Below are 10,269 nucleotides of genomic sequence, written 5' to 3' on the forward strand. Positions count from 1 at the left end.
AGAGTGAGAGAAAGAAAGACAGATGCCTGGGTGGCTCAGCAGTTGAGCTTCTACCTTCAGCTGAAAGTGTGATCCATCAGGCTCCCTGCATGGAGCCTGCTTCTCCCTTCACCTGTGTCTCTGCCTCTCTGTGTGTCTCTCATGAATAAATAAATAAGTAAAATCTTTTTAAAAAATAAGAGAGAGAGACCATAGATGGAGGGGGAGAAGCAGGCACCCCACTGACCAGGGAGCCCAATACAAGACTCTGTCCTAGGACCCTGGGATCATGACCTAAGCTGGAGATAGATGCCCAACCAACTGAGCCACCTGGTGCCCCTATGGTAATTATTTCTATCTGAGCTGTTTCCTCCTTGGGAAAACCAGGCCTGATCGATCCCTACACCAGTAGAGGGCTGGGATCACAATGGATGTTCAGGAAATACTGACTAAATGAATAAAAGTCCCAAGGGGGAATAGAATGGGACAGTATTGGGGTTCCCAAGCTCTAGACTCTGGGGAGATGCTCTTGGCCCTGTGAGTGGCCTTTCACTCATATCACTCTCCAGCTTGAGTCACTCAACTATGTGCAGGGCTCTTTCCCTTTCTCAGAAAGAACAAAGCCAGGATTCCTAAGTTCACCCTCCTCTTTGTTCTCTTTGCCTCTCCCAGCTGCTGTCCAAGCCCTTCTACCAGCTACAGCAGACTCCCATCCCCAAGGCTTTCCCACTCAACCATCTAAGAACTCATCAGATAGGCCATTTTTTTAAGGTTACTTTTTTTTTTTTTTAAGTAAACTCTACACCAACATGGGGCTTGAACACTTGACCTCAAGATTAAGAGTCTCATGCTCTACGGACTGAGCCAGCCAGGTGCCCCCAGATAGGCAATTTTTGTTCTGTGTTTTGTTCACAAGGGTTGCCAAAACTCTCCCTTGTCCCAAAGGGCTTGGTACTCTGGTGCCAACAGGCAGAAATTGGGACAGGAAGGAAGAGGGCTACTTTATTAGTGTCCCCCTTTCTACTTCGCCAACAAGCCAAATTTTTTCCTACCTCAGAACTTTTGCACACTCTATTTCTTTCACTTGGAAGGCTCAGCCAATTCTAATGCTATCCAACCCTCAAGTTTCAGCTTAAATATTACTTCCCTCACGAAACCTTCACTGACTAGCCCCCATCAACTAGAGTCGGTGCCCCTGTTATTTGTTCTTGTGGCATCATGTACCTCTTCTTTATAGAATATCCACATATTAATTTGTGTGATCATTGGATTTTTGTGTTACACCTTTACAACAGGTCTTGTGTGCTTTTGTACCCCACCTTAGTACAGTCCCTGGTGATCATCGTTACTCGATGATTATTATCATTATTATCATTATCACTATTCGATGAGTAATTGAATAGAAGTCCAAGTCTCAACTTTGGCGAACTCCCATTTTGATGAGGCAAATAGATATTGCTGAACATAGGACCTAGGATCCTTTTAAGCAATGAAACCCTTTGCATACATTCTGCAACCACATCCGATTTGGAACTGAAATACTAGTTGCCAGCTCCTCCACCCCACCTCCCCTTGGCTTTTGGCTATCACCAAGCAACTCTACCTAACTCCTTGGCATTACACTTGCAACCCCCCAGCCCCCAACCAAGTCTGGTCTCAACCAGGATTTATTGCTGCCCTATTCTGACTTCATCCCTATCCCCACCCTAGCCCATACTGGGCTGAAGGGAATTTTTAAAATCTGCATTCCACAATGTTTTTTGAGTTCCTAGAAATGCTATGATGGAGGCAAAAGACAGAGAAAGAGAGAGAGTCCCCTGGGGCTCCTGGATGGCATGGTCGGTTGAGTGTCTGACTCTTGGTTTTGGCTCAGGTCGTGATCTCAGGGTCCTGGGATTGAGCCCTGTGTCAGGCTTTCCACTCAGTAGGGAGTCTGGTTGGGGTTCTCTCTCTCTCTCTCTCTCTCTCTCTCCCTCTGCCCCTCCCCTGCTCCTGTTCATGCTCTCTCTCTTTCTCAAAAACATAGATCTTAGAAAAAAAAAAGAGTCCCTTTAACCTCTCTGAGCCTTAGTTCTCTCATCTATAGAGATATAGGATTGGGGTGAGGGTTTGGTGAAACAGCAGATGCTCTGCCAATTGAGAAAGGCTACGTGAGCATGAGTTGCCATAAGGAGATGAGTAAGACCATTGCTCTCTTAAAGGAGCTCACAACCAAGAAGCTGGAAAGATATGTAAATGACCAAGTGCATGAGCAAAATAATTGCTAGGAAAACGTGTGCTGTTACAGACTGCCCCTTTTAAGAGTTTGCTTGCTGTCTCTGCTCTCTCATGTGAGAATACAAGTCAGCAAGCAGTCTGAAACCCAGGAGAGGGTTCTCACCAGAACCCAACCATGGTGACATCCTGATCTCCAACTTCCAGCCTCCAGAACTCTGAGATATAAATTCCTGTTGTTTATAAGCCACTCTCTCTGAGCAGCTCAATCTAAGATACATGCCAAGTGCACATGAATTGCCCCCATTGAGGACATTGAAAGAATGCACGGAAACTTGAAAAACAGCTAAAAGGGTGTCCCCAATGGCTTCCCAAGGTGAATACTTTGAAGAGATCACTCTTAATTGGATGTGAGCATTATAATCTATCTTTAAAAGGCAGTCTCATTTCTGTGGCCTCAATTCATAAATACTCCTATCGGCTACCATTTATAGAGAGTTTACTATGTGCCGGGCAGTGGGCCAAGTGCTTTGAGGAGTATCTCATTTAATCTTCAACAACCCTCTAGGTGTGAGGTTCTACTATTAGTGTTCCATTTGCCAGAGACTAGGTTAGCCACCTAGGTCAGAGCTGGGATGCCATCCGTGTGACTTCAGCCAGATCTGTGTGACTTCAAAAGCCAGACCCCTGACCACCACACCACACTGCCTCTCAGAGTGAAAACTAGAAACCGCCCCTCCTCAAAAAAAATCCCACAAGAACCCATCACTCCTGTCTCTTCTCAGCAGAATTTCCCCGACTGTGGAGGGTGATGACTCACTCGGAGCTCAGGAAACTCTTGAATCCGACCCTGCTCTTGGAGCAGAGTAGACACAGCCTTCCATGCTTGGGTTACCCAAGGGTTTGGCTCTGCTTGGGGCTTGTCCCCATCCTTGACCTTATGGGAAAAAAAAAAAAAAAAACAAAAATGGATGGGAAATCCTGAGCCAATCTAGGGCATCAGCAGGCGTCAGCAGTGGAGAAACAGAAACCATTGAAGGAGTCAGAGCAGAAAGGAACTCCCTGGGGAAGCTATTAACAATTTAGTATGTGGGAATGTGGCTCCCACCTGCCAAAGAGACAGATCTGCCTGATGGAAAATACTGTGAGTGAGCGAGTGAGCAAATAAGCGGGCAGCTCCCCTGGGCTGCCTTTCAGCCTGGCTTCATCTGCAAGCCCCAGGAGGGCGATGACCTTAACCATAACCATAAAATAATAACCACTTGCATTTGCAAAGCACTTCTGACTTTCCAAAGCACTTCCAGATTGATGACTTCATCTTAATCTTGACACCATCCAATTACAAGGGGGAGGTCAGGTTTCATTATCTTCCGTTTCTTGCTAGGAAGACAGACATCTAGAGAACCTGGGTTAGATACCCAAGGATACGCAGCAGACCAGTGAAGGAAACAGGATTGGCACCACCCATCCAGTTGCCCAAGCCAGAAAGCTGTGAATCCTTGATTCCTCTCTCTCTTTCCCTATAAACCCCACCTCTAAGCAATTGCCAAGTCCATTCTTCTAGATAACCCATAGAGCCTGCCTTTGTTCTTCATTCTTACTAGCATCTTCCCAGCCGGACATGTCACCAAAACTACTGAAATGGCTCCTGAAACGGCCTCCCTGTATCCAGGCTTGCCACCTCTGAGCAGTACCATGGCTGTAGGCACCCCATGCCTTCACCTCTATCTCACCAGACCCTTGTACCACCTTCCCCTTCACATGCCATCCTTCAGCCAACAGAAGCTACTGGTGGTTCTTCAAATAACCTGCTTCTCCCACCTCCAGGTTCATCTAAGTGGTGAAAGGGGAGGAGGGCTGCCATTGGGGGTCAGACTGGTTGAAATCCCAGCTCAGCCACTTACTAGTTGTACAACCTTGGGGGAGTCATTTAACTTCTTCCATACGCTTCATAAAATGGGGACAACAGAAGCACCTGCTTTACAGCACCCAGCATGTAGGCAGTGCTCAATATGTGTTAGCTACTGCTGTGATGACGGTTCCTCTGCCTGGAACACTCTACAGCAGGCTCCCCAGCCCCTTTGTCACCTAACCCACTCCTACACCCCCATCATGTCTCAGCCGAGATGTCGTTCCCTTCCTGGCTCCCCCAGATCAGTTTATATCACACGTTGTCTGTTCCCCAGAGGCACATCTCCCTCCTGGAAGCGCAGTCAGGTCCTGGGTTCCTAGACGACTACCCCACCCAGACGTTGCTGGAGAGTCCTGGGTGTGTCCAGAGGAAGAGGGAAAGGAGTGGAAGAGGGAGGGTGGCCACAGCAGGAGAGGGCTGGACCCCCTGAGAAGGAGAGGATGGAGGAGGTTGTAGGTTCCCTGAGTAAGGGCTTTGATGGGTGGTAAATAAAAGCCTGGAAAATTTCTGCCATAAGTTCAGAGTCAAGGCAGCAGAGCTAAAGGCTCCTGCTTTCACATGGATGCCTGGATCTTGGACAAAGCTCACCTCAGAGGTGATCCAGATGGACAGAATGCCAAAGGGCTTTGCCTCGTGTTTCCTGGATCCTGCAAACCTCAAGGCCTAAACTATCCACCTACAGGACCGCTCCTGTACACCGCATTTCCCACAACCCTGGTGGGTGGTGGCAGGGGTGGGGGTGGAGTTTCTTTTATTTATTTATGTATATATGTATTTATTTTAATGATTTTATTTATTTGAGAGAAATAGAGGGAGCACGAGCGGAGGGAGGGGCAGAAGGAGAGGGAGAAGCAGCCTCCCCTCTGAGCACAAAGCCAGACGTGGGTCCTGATCCCAGGACTCCCAAGACCATGACCTGAGCGGTGGTCAGACACTTATCTGACTGAGCCACCCAGGTGCCCCTTATCAATTTTTAAAGCATTTTTGCAGCACTGAATGTCAAGGATGAAAAGCGTATACCTGTTGGAGGAAACATCATGACAAAGGTCAGATGAAAATCAGTCTTCGGAAGAAGGAAGGTGACAGAGAGAGTAAAGCTGCAGAATCTCCCGTCCCCTCCTTGCACCTGGGATCAGACCCCTGTGCAGACACTGCGGGCCACCTGCCCGGCATCCATGTCTTCTGCTTATTGTGTGCAGCTGAGCTCTGATCAGGGGTAGGTGTGTTCCCTTGATCTGGGGGAAAGGGAGTGCCTGCCCCACCTCAGGGGGTGAACTGACCTAAAAAAATTGTAATCTGTGGTAGGCTGCAAAAACGGTCATGATACTTCAGCCCTTTTTGTGTCTATACCCTTGGCCATGTGACTTTACAGCTCTTCCCATCAAGCCGTGAATCCGTTTCCTACTCCTATACTTGGGCCAGCTTGTGACTTGCTCTGCCCAAAAGATGGGATGGAAATGACAACATGCCAGCTCAGAGTCTGGGATCTCAAGAGGCCTTGCATTCTTCCATCTGATCTCTTGGAACTCTACCGCTGCCATGGAAACAAGCTTGGGCTAGCTTGCTGGATGAGGGACTCATCACCCCACCACCCCCTTTGACAACCAGCCAACACTAGGCATGTGAGTGAGACCATCCTAGACCAGGCAACCCCCAACTGACCCTTCAGTGGACCACAGGCACAATAACAAGACCAGCCAAGATCGGGTTGGGGGGCTGACTCAGATCACAGAACTCCTCAGCTACCCACAGACGGCTGATGGATAATAAATGATTGTGGTTTCAAGCCACTAGGTTTGGGGCTGATTTGTTAAGCAGGCGCCATTATAATACATACTTCCCTACATCATCCTGCATCCTAGGGGTGGATGTAAAAACAAATCTGCCGATAGACTTTCTTTTTCCAGAATTAAAAACCAAAAGCCCATCAGGAGAAAACTGTTTGCCCAAAGCCCTTTGGAATGCCGATATGATGCCTGGAGCGGTAGCAGCCATCCTGCAATCATGAAGCGGTAAACATGACCATGAAAAGCCAATATGGGTGAGATTGTCAGTGGAAAGACAGAACGAGCCTGCATCTTTGGTGATGTTGTTGAACTCTAAGTACACCAGCTCTGGCCTGCCTGCATCAAGACTCCCAGCCATGCCTTTTTGTTACTTAGAGATTAAAGCATTCCTAGAGGATGCACCCATGTGTGGGGAACACCCCAAGAAGAAAGACACAGAAATCAATGAACATGGCCTACTGGCATGAATACATATTTGTTTTGAGTCTGGGAGGTAGAAATCTGTGATTGAGAGCAGGGACTTTGCATTTGATCACTGAGTCTGCTACGTGTGAGTTATGGGACTCTGGATAAGTTTACCAACATCACCAAGCCTCCATTTCCTCGTCTATTAAGAGGAATTGATAATATCATATTTTGCAGGATTATGAAGAAGATAAGTGGGGCAAGGCAAATACGGAGCTTGTTGCAGCGCCTGACACATTGGAAACGTTTGCTAAGCTCCCATCCTAGGGAGTACTGTTATCACAATAACCGTGTTCACATCAACCTTCCCTTCTCAGTGTGAAGCGGAGGGACCCCAGACTGAGACAGAGCCATCCCTGGGATTTGGCCAACGTCAGGTACACGTACTGAAGAGTGGGCTGGGTCCTGGGAGTTGATTCGCAAGCGTCACACTGCAGGATTTGCTGGGGGGTGAGGTAGAAGGGACCTTGTGTGGGAGCGGCAAGGAAGGGACAGTGGCTGGGAGGACAGTGAGACAGGCTGAGTTCCCAGCCCAGAGCCAACAAGAGCTGCGTGAATCGAGGCTGGGGTGTTGCAGGCGGAGGACGACGGGCCTCTGAGGCGTGGGGCTCCGGCAACCCAGGCAGTCAAGTGTGATCTGGTGGGGAGAAAGGCCTTCTGGAGACTTCTTTAAATTTATTTTTTTGGGCAGCCTGGGTGGCTCAGCGATTTGGCGCTGCTTTCAGCCCACGGTGTGATCCTGGGGACTGGGGATCGGGTCTCTGCCTCTCTCTCTCTCTCTCTCTCTCTCTCTGGGACCATCATAAATAAAATTTTAAAAAATCTTTTTTAAAAACTATTTTTTTATTTTATTTATTTATTCATGAGAGACAGAGGTGGGGCAGAGACACAGGCAGAAGGAGAAGCAGGCCCCATGCAGGGCGCCCAACATGGGACCCGATCCCAGGTCCCCAGGATCATGCCCTGGACCAAAGGCAGGTGCTAAAGCACTGAGCCACCCAGGCTGCTCTTTTGGAGACTTCTACTTGGAGAACATGCACCGTGCCTCCGTGGCCTGCCTCCTGGGGGGCAGTGAGGGAAGCACAGGACAGCAGAACAGACAGGTTGCCTGTCTCCTGTTTTTTCTACCAAGCTGTCATTTCCTTCGACAACAAATCAACCCTTGCCTTGCCTTTCTCTACTTTTTTTTTTTCCTCTGCTCATTCCCTTCAGCTTCCTGCCCCATCCCAGCCTCCTCCTACCTCCATCTGGAGTTCCCATTCCCTGCTACTGGAATCCCTAATGCCACCTCTGCCTTCCGTCCTCCTCCGCCACCCACAGCATCACCCTCGGGAGCGTGGAGGCTGCCCATGTCTCATCTGCAGGCTCCGATGCTGAGAGTATTAATAACTGCTTCCGGGTGACCTTGCAGATCACTACTCCCTACTGGCAAGTCCTTGTCTCCTTCTTCCACAATATCCTTCCCCCCCTTCCCCCATCCATCCCTGACCTCCCTGGCCTCTCTGGCCTCTCCCCACAAAGCCTGAACAAAACCCTGAACCAGGGGGTGCAGGGGAGCCAGATGAGTACCCACAGCCCCAGCCCTCATGGAAAGTCCTACCCTCAGAGGCATCTCCGTCTCCTTAAAGGGCCCTCCGGCACGGGGTGCTGGCCTCCTGGCCAGGCCCCAGAGCCATTCTGGTAGCCAGGCAGGGTGGTGTGCTGAAACAGACAGCTTTAGGAGCCCTGGGACTAGCATCCTGTCACCAGATGTACAGAACTGTAGAACTGGGAGAAAAAAAAAAAGCTTAGGCATCATCTAGTCCAACCCTCCTTGGGTTTATAGAGAAAGATGCTGAAATCCAAATGGTGTAAAGGGACTGACACACAGCAAGTGAGTAGCAGAGTCAAGATCAGAACCCACATCTCCTAGATCCAGTAACAATTCACTTTCGCCCACCTTGGGAGGGGGAACCTTGGGCAACTGCATCATTCATAGGTCAGGCCCTTTGTGAAGCACTTTTATGTATATGATTTGATTTAACCCTTCACATAACTCTCTCCAGGGGTGGGGGGGTCACGATCCCTAGTTTACAGATGAGGAATTCAGGGCTCAGAACAGTTCAGGAGCTTGCTTGCTCGATGTCGTATAGGGGCTGGACTGGAACCCAGGTCTCTCTGAGTCCATAGACCTTCCATGGCCAAAGCACAAAATCTCTCAGTGAAACTCTGAACACTCTGGGCCTCAGTTTCCTCACCTGTGAAATGGAACAATTGGACTCCATGGCCCCCGGACCCACCTGTGAGGCACCGAAAGAAATTCTGAGGAGAGGCAGACTGTTTGCTAGTTGCCCGCATTAGTGGGAAAATTTCTCTGTTTTCCCCATTTACTTCAAAGCAGCTCGCCCCCAGGTTTACACTGAGAGGAGCCTGGGGAAGGTGCCATGGCAACCACAGAGGCTCCTGAGAGCCGAATTCACCAGATTTGGCCAGACTAGCAAACTGAGTGACCTGAGGCCTATAGTACCCAAGGGGGTCAGGGCAGAGCCCCAAAGGGGGACGCTGAGCAGCCTGAGATCCTGGCTGAGCAGAGAGAAAATGGGTCTGCAGCCTGAAAACAAGGTTCTGTGGTGCAAACTGTGACATATAAATTCAAGGATCCTGGGCCAATCACTTCCTCTCTCTGAGCTTCAAGGTATTTTTTCATCACTTAGCACACACAATGTATTCAAGATAAATCACAGCTGCTATTATTATTACTAATATCCAAATTTTGAAGAGTTGGATGCCCATCAGATAATGAACTTGAAAATGCTTTATAGACTGCAGCACCACACAAGTGCAAGAGATGGTCCCTCAGTAAGAATATTCACACTCGCCTGGCTGTGTTAGAACCCCTGATTTGTACATAAGAATTGAACCAAGCACTTTCTTATACAAAAGACAGGGTTGACACTATGTTTGGGGAGAAATGCAAAGATGAATCATACGGGAATCTAGAAGGTAACATGTAAGGAAGGGGGGTGGGGGTAAGTGTATGAAAGAGGGTCAAATAAAGTTGAGAGAGACCATTAGCAGACCCCCGCAGCTGAGCCAACAAAGGAGATTCATTTTAAGGGAACAGGGGTGTCTGGGAATTCATGGTCAGGGATGTTGACTGCCTCTGGGAAGACCATGGGACCAAGAATAGAATCCGGGAGCATCTGGGTGGCTCAGTGGTTGAGTGTCTGCCTTTGTCTCAGATCATGATCTCGGGGTCCTGGGATCGAGTCCTGACTCGGTCTCCCTGTGGGAAGCCTGTGTCTCCCTCTGCCTATGTCTCTACCTCTCTCTGTGTGTCTCTCATGAATAAATAAGTAAAATATTTTTTAAAAATTAAATTTAAATTGGGACGCCTGGGTGGCTCAGTGGTTGAGCGTCTGCCTTCAGGTCACGGCATGATCTCGGATCCCCAGATCGAGTCCCACATCAGGCTCTCTGCAGGGAGCCTGCTTCTCCCTCTGCCTCTGTCTCTGCCTCTCTCTCATGAATCAATCAATCAGTCAATCAACCAATCTTTTTTAAAAATTAAATTTAAATTAAAAAAAAAATAGGAATCTGGGACTCACTCTGTGTTTCTCCTCCATTCTTCTCTCTCTGCACACTGGCCTCCTCTGCTGCTCCAGCCACAGGGACAGGTGTGACCACCTCGCATTTCCTAAATTCTCAGTTTTAACACTCAGCCTGGCACACAGCAGACAGCATGACCAACCATCCTGGTTTGCCTGGGACTCTCCTAGTTTTACCGCAGAAGCCTCTCAGTCCTGGACAATCGGCATGGTTGGTCACCCTGACCACAGCTGCCAGAGGCAGTTTTTTTGAGTTAATAAATGTTCTAGTGCCAACCACAAGCAGAGGTAGCACCTGAAGCCCCATTCGGGGGTCCTGGGAGAA

The sequence above is a fragment of the Vulpes lagopus genome, chromosome 8 (assembly GCF_018345385.1).
Source record: "Vulpes lagopus strain Blue_001 chromosome 8, ASM1834538v1, whole genome shotgun sequence".
Classification (NCBI taxonomy): Eukaryota; Metazoa; Chordata; class Mammalia; order Carnivora; family Canidae; genus Vulpes; species Vulpes lagopus.